The 15148-nt window shown below is 45.3% G+C and overlaps 1 protein-coding gene across 1 annotated transcript in view; it reads right to left on the bottom strand.

Annotated features, from left to right (window-relative positions):
* LOC119397085 (collagen alpha chain CG42342) overlaps nt 1–15148 on the bottom strand; it is a gene marked incomplete in the record, with an annotated part of 500928 nt that overhangs the window by 62104 nt on the left and 423676 nt on the right.

Consider the following 15148-nt stretch of genomic DNA (forward strand, 5'->3'; position numbering starts at 1 on the left):
AGTGGCGTTGTACCTCAAAGGTGCCCGAGAAGGCACCAATCGTGCAGCTTTAACGACCCATTTGCTTCGTTCTTTTTTTTTTGAAGGCATTTGGAGAGTGCACACGCTGTTTATATCCTTCTCTCTTTTGCGAAGTAAATCTGTTCCAATTCGCTCAGTATTCCATAAGCTTTCTCACTACCATTGATGGCTGTAAGCTGTGCGCTTTGAAACAGCATGATACCAGCAGACCTATACACGTGATATTTATATACATGTATGTGTGTATGTACAGTTGTGCGGTGTGTGTGTGTGTCTAAAGTATTGCTTTATTGAGTGTAGTTGTCAGAAACACCCATCAACTTGAGCTGACCAGTTGCAGCCTCCGGCCGCGATGACCGCATTTCGATGTGGACGAAATGCCAGAAAAAAATAAAATAAAATTAGGGGACCCTTAAGCTTCGCCTTTAAGAGTATGTACCATTCGCGCGCGCGCGCGCGAATGGTACATACAGGATTTTGATCTAAAGCAAGAGTCGCATGGCCTCCAAGATAGACGCCGAGCGCTTGCCATCTCGGAGGCCATGAAGAGTCTCACAATGCCTCACAGATGGCAGCACATTAATCTAGCGTTTGCTGTTTGCTTGATCAACGCCTCCTCTGGAAAGCCGGCGTTGCCTTGATATGTTTTCCGCTAGATGGACATAGTTGTCCATTTTTAGAGCTGTTTGAAAGTTCGTGTGTGCTTTTAGCGGCGATGGCTGCACTATCCCGGCCTTTTTCGACGTAGTTTGATGGCCTCCCTAATGCGCCTACAAATCGCCGAATGGGCTCATTTTCGTCGTGACACCTGTCGAAGAAAATGCGTTAAGGAGACTCCTTCCACTACATGACATTTATGTAGTGTTTTTTTTTTTCCGAAGCAGTTGCAAGCAACATCGTGGCTTTGTGGTAGAACACGTGCTTGCCACGCGAATGGCCCGGGTTCGGTCCTCAATGGGACCGAAAATTTTATTCTTTATTTTATTTGCTTCTTTCTCGATTTTTCGCTCAAGGACGATTTTTCGCTCACAACCAACGGTGCCGACACCGACGCCGACGGCGGACTTTCTGCGACACGAGCTCTCTAACGCTGTCGCGTTAAAAACGCACCGTATGCTTAAACTTAAATGCGCATTGAATAACTCCAGGTGGTCGAAATCCGGTTTAGTCTCGTACTACGGCGTGTGTCGCAAATCATATTGCGGTTATGGAACGTAACAGCCTCTCATACACTTCTAAAATCGGACAGCACGTGCTTTGGCTTTTAATATTTCCACATCATCGCTCACGTCTACTTTTCCGTGCCTTCCTTTTTACACCAGTGTGAAGTAGCAGGCCTGAGACACGCTCCTCCGTTAAACCACTTCGTCTAAACGTTCGTCTTATTGAACCTTCTTTTTATTCTCTCTCACACACAGTGTCCCACAGTCCTGATCTTTTCTGTATTCGCACGCGTGCCCATTCTTGAGGCCTTCTGTAGTTTGTTTATGACGATGAGGGCGAAAGGTAACCGCATTCCTTCACCGAGTGCGGCAGTATATACGAAATCCGTGACAACCAATACAACGCGGAATGATCGCCTAAAATTAGGTATTACGCTGAAAGGGACTGACAACCACCTACAATGTGGCGGGAGATCATGGGAATAAACGAAAGAAAGATGTATAATGATGTTAATTAGAAGTTATAATTTTAAGTGGAACAGAAAGTATATATCGAAAAACGGTATGTCGCGCCAGATCATGCTTAGTGCCTAATATCAGTATTTATACTGTCTTTCCACCTTTCTTTCCCTTTCCCCCTCCCCTTAGTGTAGGGTAGCAAACCAGATGCTACAATTCTGGTTAACCTCCCTGCCTTTCTCTCGTTTTATTATCTCTCTCTCTCTCTCTCTATACTGTCTAGGTATTTTCGCCTTATTCTTTGCTTATAACGATGTAACACACAAACACACACATACATATACACACACACACGCACGCTCGCTCGCGGCAATAAGTGGAACGGCAGACCAGTGCATGGTGAGCCATGACGTTGCTCATTGCATGGCGGCACACATGAGGGCTATTGTCACGACGTATACTGTATACCGTAACTATCGTATGCACAAGGGTTTGCAAGTGAACACGCAGAGTTCTGCGGCCTCTTTGTGAGATACATCGATGGCCTTCCGTATACGGAAGGCCATCGACTAATTTTGCCGTAAATGGGTGCCATCACCGCAGGAATAACACTGCTGGTACATCCCAACGCTTTCCACCGATGCCGGCACACCACTGTGTTCAGAACGTTTCAGCATGCAACTTGATCTGCACTGCAGATCTAGATTCTGATACAGAAATGTTCAACGGCGTTTTCCAGGTTACCGTTGCGTACAATATGGTTGTCAGTCCCTCGAAAGCAATTAACCAAGCATCTGCGTCCATTTCCGTGTGATATTTTGGTCAACTTTTTCCTCGAATGCGATTACTGGCGTGAACAATACCACGCGTGATATGCAAGAAATGACGCGACGTGACTAGTAATAATAACGCAGAAATCTCGCGATAGCGCGAGCTGTTATGGACGTGTTGTTTTCGGCGCGGGGAAATAAGCGCGGGTGGCACACAGATAAACACGTAAAGAGTAAAAAGTATTTTATTTCACACTATGAATACGAATGCGACGTCAAACAATAACTTAGCTTCCAACTTTGCCTCCTGAGTTTACACGAACACACTTAGTGGACTCTAGTAAAGGGAAGAGAGTGGGAACCAACAGCACAAGGACAGACTACGGAGTCACCGGACCCTAAACGGCGTAAGTGGTGCCAAAGTACATCGAACACATCGTGCTCATCCAAATGCGCCGCGCGCGAAGGAGCCAACCGTTGGACGTCAGTTCATGTTTGGCGACAGCAGTTGCGGGCGCCACTTTCCTAAGTCCCAACGCACACGCTCCAAACGTGCAGAAGTGCTTACGCGGACTTGAGCAAGGAAAAGCGCACGCGGCCACTAGAGGGGGGGGGGGGGGGTAAACAAAGTGAATGCACCGTGCTTGGTTTTTATGTATGCATACTGTGCACTGACGAACCTACATTTTCGTGACTCTCACTTCAATGGGAACGGATGGGCAACCTTCATGAGTGAAGCGAAACATGTACATTTCTGAAACCCTCTTAGCATGCATATATATATATATATATATATATATATATATATATATATATATATATATTACAGTTGAAGGCCAAACTTGTCCACTCCACAGCGTGCCATTAGTAATGTCAGTGTGTGGCGTAATGTATACTGCAGTCTGTCATATAACTTCTTTTTTTTTTCTTCCTATCTAATTAATTACTGCACACTTTTGCATGAAACGTTTTTAAAGTTGGAACGTGTTAAAGTTGAAGTTTCATTGTCAAGAACCAGGCATGACTCCTCCTTCGGCAATCAGTGATTACCTGTTCTCGGACAGTAGTTGTCCCACAGCGTCACTTCACACGCAGTTAGAGCTCTTGTGGGAACAGGGCAGCCTTTCAAATGCCTTTCAACTTTGCGCCTTCTGACACAGCAAGGTTCCTGTAAAAGCGCTATTTTTCTTCCAGCTTGAGATATACTGCTTTTCTTTGACGTCCCTTTCAATAACTCAACAGCGGGTACTGAGTCGAAACGGACTGTGTCCCCAGAAGAGGACCGCGGGTACCTCACAGTAGCACGCGAGCGCCTCACCGATAGAAGTTTTGTCCTACACCATCACGGCGTGAGAAGTCACTTCAGCGCTAGAGGGCCGTATGACGCTGGTTCCTGTCGCGTGCGGCGCTGTTTCTCAGCGGCGTTGAGACACACCCGGGATGACCGAATAGAAGCTTCTGGAGGGGCAGCCGCTTACTATACGAGGTCAAATGAAACATTGAAAAATGTGTAGTTTTTATTAAGAAAGAGAAAGGGCCGCGCTAGCGGACAGCTCATGCGCATCCCGAGTGCCCTTCCTTTTCCGAAATGTCGAAATGAGTTTCCAGATTATATCAACGATAAAAAAATTTTCTGTCGAGCTGAACTCCCATGCACCCCTGGATATCGTCGAATATCGGTCGAAGATCCAATTTGTCTCAATGTCGATTTGCCACCAGGACACATGTCAGAGAGAGAAACTTGTCGTATATGACCATGATCGGGCAATTCCGAAGTGGCCAAGTCGGGCAATCCGCTGCTTCGATGCCCACGGTAAGATGATTTCTGCGGCTTCTCTGCTTGTACGCCACCTCCACTCCAGGAGCTCTTCTTTTAATTTGTTCCAAACAACCTATACCCGAGGCGCGTTCGCGGTTTTTCGGCAGCAAGCATATCATTCGCAGGAATGGCACCGCTCCAGCCGCTCAGATTGAGTGACTTCGTGGGGTTCAGGAGGGAAGGGAAGTAAACACGGTTCCTCTCGGCGCTGTCTCGCTGGCGTCACTGGCGCATACAAACATCAAGTCGGTACATAGTGACAACGTCTGGACGCCCACCGTCGCAGTCTTTCTGCGAGCAGAGAAAAGTAAGTATTGCGCACCTTCTCGTTTCTATACACGCTCACGACACACGACGACTGACTTTCACCGCTGAGATGTTCGCGTTGTGTGTTCATTGTTTTGCTTGGCTGAGCACGCAAAAAGAGTAAGCGCCGGTATGCAGCAGCAGCAGCGACGGATCCCGCCACACGCCTTTGTCGTCGTATCCTTCTCTCTCTCTTTTTCTTCTCCCGAACTGTGAGAATGAGCACATACTGCGGATCGCGAACGTGAGCTTTAAACTGTGGCTTCCGTCAAGCTTCGTGTTATGGCCTGTATTTTTCTGGTAGCGTGTGCGACTCGCGCCCGTTTTCTTTCGTTCATTTGTATGTTTCATTACTTGCGGTACTGTACTTGTCCTGATGCAGCGCCTTACCGAAAAATCTGCCAGCAAAGCTTTCGGGCATTTTCTCACAATCGTGAGAAAGCCACTCGCAGATGACCGCCTTCAATCACTGAACGTCTACTGCACATCCTTATCAGCTTTTTCTTTTTCTTACTGTTACCTTTTTGCACGAGGGAATGCGCTATTAACCCGCCTGGCTACCTGAGAAACCGACCCGGTTTCACCACAGAAACTTGGCGGTTCTCGCGCCTCTGCTGCTCGAAAATCAACAGAAGCGTATATGGACCTGTTCGCCCAAACAAACAGCGCGTGCGTTTAATACACCATCACGTACAATTCGAAATGAAAGAGCTGCTCGCCATCCGGAAACGCCACTTGCACAACTGACAAAAAACACGAAGTAGGCCGCTGTTACGAAAGAACAGCGATAACGACAGGACCTCGACTTATATTCATCGCAAACGCAAAAGGAAGGAGGGTGGAAGAAGGAGATAGCGAGAAATAAATGTACACTCTGAGCTACCTCTCCTCGCTTCTACTCTACAGCGGTAGCCGACGAGTCACGTGGTGCCGGTGAGGTGATGACATTTACAATGATAGACATCGGAGAGGGAGGAAGGACCACTACATAATGACGGGCTGATCAGTGTCGCACAAGCACACGGGCGTAACGGAGGGGCGTCGCTACACTCGTTCGGCAAGAAGAGCGGTGCCTCATCGGCAGTTCCAGCTACGCAGGTTGATGATTCGCGCCGTACTTTCCCATACCTTGCGACGATACACATTTCCATCTCACTTGCTGCTGTTTTGATACATGCCTACACGTTGAACTTGGATTTGCATGGAACTAACTTCCCGTGTCTGTCCGATATCGATGCATCTGATTTGTCCGGGAAGCGACGAATGCGTCCTCGACATACACTGCGGCAGAATACGCGAGGACGCAGAGTACCAGCTGCGGACTCTTGCAAACGTCTCTGGAAGTTAGCGTCATAGTTTTGTCTTGACGCGCGCATCTAAAGTAGCATACCGGCGCCAGGTAACCCCATTTTCTTGAACGACGTCTTCGATGAACGTCCGCGCTGACGTGCACAAAAAAAAATGTTGTCAAAGAGGGCCAGGGCATGCTTTGCTTTGAAGTGATTCCATTGGCCTAGACGAACGAGCAGTTGCGAACGCCGTGGCTTCCATGGGAAGCTGCCACTTTGGATTTACAAGGCCTTCTAGACACCAACTTTCAGCCCATCATTTCTCCTTCCCTCTCGCGAATATTCGCGTAAAAAAAGTCTAGACATAAGAACAAAAACAAAAAAAAAACAAAAGAACAAGGTGGAGTGGTGGGCAGGTCATCAGTGGTAGGGCACGGGGCACACCTCCGCGCTCAGCCGCGCTGTGATCGGGGTCGGTCGAAGAGAGCGCGTCAACTAGCGCCTGAATGACATTTGTGTGTGTGTGTGTACTTTCGTGCACTTGTGTGTATGTGTGTGTGCGTGTGCGCGAGTGGGCGCCGGAGGCGCTGGGGCTGCGATGAGAGCAAAACTTGCAGCAAAAAAGAACCCGTAAATAGCAGTGTGGGACTGTGGGTGGGGAGCGCGAGTCTGCGGATCGCTGCACGCTGCTTCTTCTCCGAGGCTGCAGGCGGCTGCCACCGACGTCCCGCGGCCCACTGACGCAGTCCCGGCGGCCGTACTCTGAGCCAACGACGTCGGACGATGACATCTGCGGACGAAAGTAGGAATAAACACTGCGCCACACGTTGACTCGCAGTCGCCCGAGGCTGGCGCACGGCGCACATTTGGCGCTTGTGCGCCGACTAGGCATGTGAAGCCAGCCTTTAACCGCGCCTTGCATAATGATTAATTAAATGATAAATGATTAATAAATATAAACTAAAATAGCTAAAGTATCTGTCATTCACAAAGGTGGTGATGAAAATGACATGAGTAATTATAGGCCCATTTCTGTATTTCCCATTTTTTCGAAAATTATAGAGCATGTCATATATGTACGAATTACAAATTTCTGTAGCTTAAAAAAGTTATAACAGAACATCAATACAGGTTTTAGAAGGACAAGTGTACTGAAAAAGCCCTATTAACTATTAAAAATAAAATAATTGATAATTTTGAGAAAAAAACGCCACGCAATTGGAATATTTCTTGATTTTAAGAAAGCGTTCGATTCCATTAAGCACGAAATTATTCTGCAATAGCTTTATGAATACGGAATAAGAGCTTCGTCCCTTAATTTAATAAGAAGTTACCTTACTAATCGGTTTCAGTATACGGATATGAAGCACTCAAAGTCTCAAATGGGCAAGACAGATTACGGCGTCCCGGAACAGGGCTCCATACTTCGGCCACTTCTGTTTTTATTCTATATAACTGATATCGTAAATGTACCTCTAACACCAGATATTGTATTATACGCAGACGACACTAACGTATTTCTTTCCGGCCATGATTTATCTAGTCTAGAAAAACAAGCAAACCTTTGGCCTAACGATTTGTCTTTATGGGTGAAAGCAAATCAGTTAGAAATAAATATTACGAAAACAAAATACATTATTCTTCGACCTCGAAACCATTCTAATCTCTGTAATACGCAGCTCACATTTCGAGGAGTTTTGATTGAGCGCGTTCAGACTCAAAAGTTCGTAGGCGTCATTTGCCACGAAACGTTGAATTGGTCCAATCACATAGATAAACTGCGAACCCACGTATCACGGTCCATTGGTGTAATTGGAAAAATCAGGTGCTTATTACCCCTTTAGGTGACAAAGTAGATTTACTACAATTTAGTTTATTCGCGCATACATTACTGCTTGTTACTCTGGGGCTCGACAACAAAATCAAATGAAGTTGGTATTCACAGACTGCAAAAAATAATGCTACGTATAATTGAAAACATTCCGCGTCGAACGCCTTCTGCTCCACTTTTTCATAACATCTTAAAATTTGAAAATCTATTTTACAAAAAGCTAGCGACAGTCATCTACGATCAAATCAACTCAAACGCAGATACATTTAAGGATGTTTACTTCCAGAAACCACGAGAGTACAGTTTGAGAAAAACCACCTATTAGAGTGAGAGGATTCGGACCAACTACGGTAGGCAAAAGCTAACGCACCTTACTCCTTCGTTTCTGGACTCAAACAGCATGGCCATCAGCATAGTGAATGCAAATCGATCATCAAAAATTTTCAAAAAAAAAAAAAAAAAGATACACGCTTATCTGCTCACGCTTCAAACGTGATATGTCTGTCTTTTTTTTTTCTTAATCTGTGTAAGATTTGCGCATCTCGTGTACTTTTTCAGAAATGCACTCTGCCTTAAATTCGTTCGAGTCAGGCATGATCCTATTCAAGTATTCGCAACTTTTCACTTGTTCACAACTGTTCACAACCACGGCTTGTTTTTCGAAAACTTTATTTGTGTTTGTGTGTAAAGAGTACATATACAGGTGTTTAATTGCTCTTTTCTTTTTTTATTTCGCTGTATATCTGTACTTATTGGGTGATTCCACGTAAGATCGAACAATCGATGGCTGGTCGACCTCTCAAATTTATTTCAAAATTTTATATATTATTGCCTGATGAGTGGAAAGAAGAGATCCGCAATTTGTTTTGCCGCCAAAAATTTTTTCGAAGCACAGGAAATCAATAATGACGAAGAGGTGGAGTGGAGCGCTCATCCGCTCTGCTGTTTTGGCCAACTTTCGTTATGAATTGCACAAAATATATTAAAGTTAGGTAACTGAAATTTCTTTAACTAAATATATGCATGTTTTTGCTTCTGCTCAGGTATTTTTAGTTTTGATGTGTAGTGTAGATGTTTTTATAAAAAACCTCGAAATTGGCCCAGGAAACGTTATTTTCTTTATTTTGAAGGTCTTTATCTCGAAAAATCCTTGTAGCAGAGCGACAAAAATTGCGCATTACGTTCTTCGCATGCTTATCTACCACACTGCCGAATCTTATATTTATATAACTTTTCAGTAAAGAGATATGATCGGGCTAAGTTAAAGAAACACCGGACAATGAAAACTTCTGACGACAATTAAAAAAAAAAAAACATTTTTTATATTTCTTAAACTTTGTCCACTTATTCTCCTTCACATAAGCTTTCATAATCATTGAAAACATGTTGCATAATGTCGTTGCACTAATAGTTACGACCCCTCCAATGAGACCCTTAGGCAAGGATTGGCAATTCCGACTTCTTGCCCAGCAAGTGTATAAAATGCAGGCAGGATTGAATTGCTTTTTATTAAAAGGCCAGCAGGTACCGAAAACGGTGTCGCCGGCACTGAAGACGTTAATTTTGAAATTATTTCGTCACTGCAGCGGCCACGAGCGCGGGGCTACCGAGCAGGCGCGCGCACCCGAAATGCTCGTTGTAAGAGACGGCGCAGTGAGAGCTCGTTTTCGCGTCCTCAGACCGATTGAGTTCGAAACAGCAACGCCTCTCCGGTGACTTGAACGCACGTGCACTGGAGCTTCACTATTCTATACGCCCTCTGTTCGCATCGCAGCTAGGCGCTGATAACAAGGCAAGATGAGAACTCTATAAGTGAGCTATGAGCGCTCGCTTCACGCACGCTGCTGCCAGAGAAACTGCGCTGCGCCAGTTGCGATCAGTGGAAAGCATTAACGTGGCGCTCCAGTAGCAAAGCAAAATACGGAATGTCAAATGAAAGAAAAGCAAAACTATCGGTAACCGGATGCGCTTGCCTATCTTAGATATCGGCAGCAGACGGCCTGAACTAGCCGCGCGTTCAGAGCGCTGTTCACACTCCATTCGGCGCGGATGGTTCTTGTGCTTTGCTCTTACTCTACACCTCCTGTGCGTCTCATGGCGAGAAAGTATAGCTCGGAATGAGTGTATTGTGGAGACTGCCTTTTGAAGCACAAGAAGCTTAAAGGAGTACTGACACAAATTTTTAAAAATTTCGGATTGTTGCTCTAAATAAAAATACTGGTGTCGAGAAACCTAAAACGACTATTGTGGTGCCTGGGAATGCATCGTATATATTTTAATTAGCGCCACCTTAAAAAGACACTTTCGGTTTAGATATCGAGGGGGTGGCTTCTCAGTGTCGTTTCATAGCAGTGTGACGTCACGGAGATACAGAAACTCGCAACGTACTAGCAGCAAATTCGTCATCTGCTCGTGGTGCACATAAACAACGATGAGTGAATTGTCGTCCTGTGACACCGACAGTGATTTCTGCGATTTAGGCTGCATGCAGGACGCAGAACTCGCAAACTCGGGGGAAATGTCTTGACTCGTCGGGATAATGTCCTTGCAGCGGAGCTGGCTTGCAGATGCTCAGCGACGAAAACTTCAAAGTCAAATTAAAATATTTTATACATGTTCTCCGACTCCAGTGTGTGGACAGCGTTGACACTGCACACCAACGAAGCAAAAAATGTCCCTTTTGCGATGTCTCAAAATCGTGTCAGTATTCCTTTAATTATTGCAAAGAAGCCAAAATTTCGCAGAGTTACCGACCTAGGCATATACGCTTTGAAGAAACGTTTAACGCCCGAATGATCAGTGACTGCCAGTGAGACGCACTACTTGTGCTACGCGTGCTTTTGCTACCACTGCAATGAAAGATCTTCACGGAACGCACAGTTTAACGATGACATTCTGATGCCCCCTGAAAAAGAAATCATGTCATTAACCAGATCACTGCGACTACCGGTGTGCGTGCGTTAAAGTCACCCCAGAGGTGTTGCTGTTTCGAACTCAATCGGTCTGAGGACGCGAAATCGAGCTCTCACTGCGCCGTCTCTTACAACACGCGCCTGCTCGGTAGCCCCGCGCTCGTGGCCGCTGCAGTGACGAAATAATTTCAAAATTAATGTCTTCAGTGCCGGCGACACCTTTTTTCAGTACCTGCTGGCCTTTTAATAAAAAGCAATTCAGTCCTGCCTGCATTTTATACACTTGCTGGGCAAGAAGTCAGAATTGCCAATCCTTGCCTAAGGGTCTCATTGGAGGGGTCGTAACTATTCGTGCAACGACATTATGCCACATGTTTTCAATGATTATGAAAGCTGATGTGGAGGAGAATAAGTGGACAAAGTTTAAGAAATATAAAATATGGGTTTTTTTTTTTAATTGTCGTCAGATTTTTTCATTGTCCGGTGTTTTCTTTAACTTAGCCCGATCATATCTCTTTACTGAAAAGTTATATAAATATAACATTCGGCAGTGTGGTAGATAAGCATGCGAAGAACGTAATGCGCAATTTTTGTCGCTCTGCTACAAGGATTTTTCGAGATAAAGACCTTCAAGGTAAATAAAAGAACGTTTCCTGGGCCAATTTCGAGGTTTTTTATAAAAACATCTACACTACACATCAAAACTAAAAATACCTGAGCAGAAGCAAAAACATGCATATATTTAGTTAAAGAAATTTCAGCAACCTAACTTTAATATATTTTGTGCAATTCATAACGAAAGTTGGCCAAAACAGCAGAGCGGATGAGCGCTCCACTCCACCTCTTCGTCATTATCGATTTCCTGTGCTTCGAAGAAATTTTTGGCGGCAAAACAAATTGCGGATCTCTTCTTTCCACTCATCAGGCATCAGGCGTTACAATATATAAAATTTTGAAATAAATTTGAGAGGTCGACCAGCCATCGATTGTTCGATCTTACGTGGAATCACCCTATCGTATTTTCACTGCATTGAATTTTTGCATTTATGCTGCACACAGACATACTGAGTGCTGGCCGTTGAGGTGTCCTCACTCGTAGAGACAGTTACAGCCTTGCACTTTTCTCTTCCTATCTTTATAAGAATCACTGTATTATGGTGGTCTGGGCGGGGATTGGTGCATCGTCAGGCATTCAGTTGTCGTTTCGCCACCCCTTCACATTGAAGCACCGGATAAGAGATGTATGCTTCAAGTGATGACGAATAAACTTCAAATGGCTACGCGACGGCGTTCTTCGATTGAGCTGGAAGAATAAGGCTGTGATGCATCTAGAAACGCATGTTTAATGTTGTCTGATCTATCGTGGCGAGTATGTGTACATTGCTTCTCCGAACCAAAATTTAACCTAATAATATGATAGTTTATTGGTCAGCTGCTTGCTCCTAAATTTTACGCACAACGTCAAGCCATCGGGCCAAAAATAATGTTCCACACTCACTGCCTTAGCCACGAGTGACGCTTACTAAGACTCCCAGGGTTAGTAAGCTCACACATATATACACATATGTACATATATACATACATATATGCATAGACACATACATAAACGCATACTTAAACACACGCACATATACCCAAAAAAGTGGACTGGAGAGCAGCCGCCGTACAATTGGTAGTGCACCGCAGCGCAATGCGTAGTTTGAGGGTTCTGTTTCCACCAGCGGCAAGCTGCTTCGTTCGTTCACTTTGATTTTCCCGCATCTTATAATTACAACCCTTTAATTAAAAACTAAAAATTACTTGCTCTGTGCTTTACTTGGCTTCATTACCTGTTGGCTTCATGTGTGGCTGTGTCTAATGATTTAGCGCAGACAAGATGCGTAGATGATGTCACGAGACAAAGTAATTCCTGTCCACGCAAGTGTAGCATGGTGATGCCACATTCAGTTCGACCTTGCAGCGAGTATTCGTCGTTAAAGGGGCCCTGCGACACTTTTGCGACTGCCTTATTTAGCACCGCAAATGCGTGTAGTTATGAATGCCGAGACGAACGCAAAAAGAATTATGTAAATTGGTGCACGAGAAGTGAAGTTATTAGTCCTCAAAGTTCAAAACTCAAGCAGACGACGACGAGAAACGTTTTTTTCGGATTTCACTCTCCCGCTGACGTCAAAGACCGGCTCCAATCACCGCGCGCGTCTTATAAAGACATACCGGAAATGTCCCCTCATGGTGGCCTTCACACAGTACATTGCTACACCTCTTTTTGACGGCGTTGTTACCATGCTTACGACAAACCACGTCCGTCAGCTAGCAGACGCTCCCATGATTTGTCATGTAGTGCACAAAATGAGTCTGGAAGACCTAACAGACCTCGAGCGCGAGCTCTTGCGACGCAGTGATTGATTGCATGTCGTGCACGCCATTGCAAATTGAAAGTGCGTCGCTGAGCCCCGCGCAACGCGAGGATGGCTCCATGGGCCCAAACGAAACGCTAACGCCCGATGACGCGGAAGGCGTCGGCCGGTAAGCGTTTAGATTTTTTTTTTTTTCGTTGACAGCATCGCGCCGAATAGAGCGTTGCGTGTTTCGCAGGTGCCGGTGTGGCCGGTGTCGCTCGATGCCGCAAAAGACAAAACGCGGAAGAGTATCGTTTGATTACCATTCCACAACGCACCTAGCGTCGTGTTCGTTGTTTTGAAAATATATCAGTCAGAAACAGGAATCATTTGTTTCTGAGAAAGCATAAAAAGGGGTTTTGCTCCTCTTAGACCTCCGTAGTATGACCTAGCTACCACCATATGAATATTGCACGTCACGTGTCGCGTCAAGCCAATCAAAAACGAACGGTCTTTGTCGTCACTGTCACATGACATCACGCCACTTCCTGTAACAGAAATAGCCGATGTGTGTCGCCATAGTGCGAAATTAAGGTAGTTTATCCCGTGAATTAAAATTATAACCGCTTCGATTTCGGCGTTGCCACTTGCGCAACAATATCGGTGCATTCCACAGTGCCAGAAGAACCGATGAAAAAGACATGCTCAAATTGTGTCGCAGGGCCCCTTTAAGAGGAGGAAATACAGGCAACATCACTACGTAAGAAGGGTGACGCAGGGCGCTGCACAGTTCGTCTTTGCATTTAATCTGCGCGAAAGGACAACTGTAGGCTGCGAGGAAAGATATTCATGCCAAGCAACATTGACAGCGCGATGAGAGAGTTAGCCGCCCTTGGTATTTTACCGATTTTACACGGACCTAACTATTTAATCAAGTCAGACAGCTGGGAGGAATGTTCATGATTCATATTAAGAGGTGCGCAAAGAACGTCCGCAAAAGTAAAACAGAAGTTTCCCTGCGCACTCTGCGTGTGTCCGCACTGTTATGCGGTTTCCTTAATTGCAGACACCTAATTGATTCCTTTCTTTACCCCCTGGTATGGTGGTGTAGTCTATTCCTCAGGTCGCGCGCAATTTCGCAAGCAAATGAATCACGTGAGTAGGCTGCTTGACTTTCTGTATCAAGGGTTTTTTAGGCGGGAAGTGTTGCGTGTTTTCATTGACTTCACGGCATATTAGTGGTGGTGTGGCAACTCACTCACTCACTCACTCACTCACTCACTCACTCACTCACTCACTCACTCACTCACTCACTCACTCACTCACTCACTCACTCACTCACTCACTCACTCACTCACTGATGATGATGATCGCTGATGTAGACTGATTTACAAAAAAAAATGTCAATATAGTTGTAGGGATAATGCGCGAGGGACAATGCATAATCTGATGCACAAAGTACTAGGTTAAGATCGCAGTAGATTCTACAGGCTTACCGAGAGTGCTCCTGATGGATGCCGCCAGAAGCTTCTGTAGAACGCGATCTTATGAGTCTAGTGGTTCTTCCGGTGGTACTGGTGGCATGGGACCCTGCATCACCAGGATATGCAGAAAGTGAGCCACATATAAAAGAAACGCGGCTGCGAGAGATTATATGCGAGAAAAGAGATAAGGTCGGTGATACTTCACGCAACAGGGAGCTTCAAACAGTTTCAGCGCGGGTCCAGCCGTAGCCTCTATTACTGAGCCCCTCCACAGTGACGAACGAAATCGCGGGGCTCTCTGGTGTCCTCTGCGGCTCACTTTCAATACGCAGTAAAATATTGTACACCAGTGGTTTCGTAATCCATTTCAATTCAAATGTGGTTGTAATGCTTAATGCAGCCAGCGATGTAAAATATGTAACTACAATAAACGTTACCGAATAAAGTGGACGGAGGAACGACCACCGTCGTAGCTAAATTGGTAGAGCATCGGACGCGTAATTCATATGTTGTGGGTTCGTTCATCACCGGCGGCAAGTTGTGTTTTCGTCCACTTTAATTCATTCCCATTTATGTCACAATTACTACACTACAGTCTAAAAAAAAAACCCCACAAATAATGTCTCCAGTACTTTCCTTGCCTTCGTTATATGTTGGCATCATTAGGTTGTGTCCAACAAGGAAACGGGGCCCGTCGATCCGCTTCCTTTCTTTCGAATATTAAACGTTGTGACCGCTTGTTGGACACAGCATCT

This window comes from Rhipicephalus sanguineus, chromosome 1, assembly GCF_013339695.2.
Source record: "Rhipicephalus sanguineus isolate Rsan-2018 chromosome 1, BIME_Rsan_1.4, whole genome shotgun sequence".
Taxonomy (NCBI): Eukaryota; Metazoa; Arthropoda; class Arachnida; order Ixodida; family Ixodidae; genus Rhipicephalus; species Rhipicephalus sanguineus.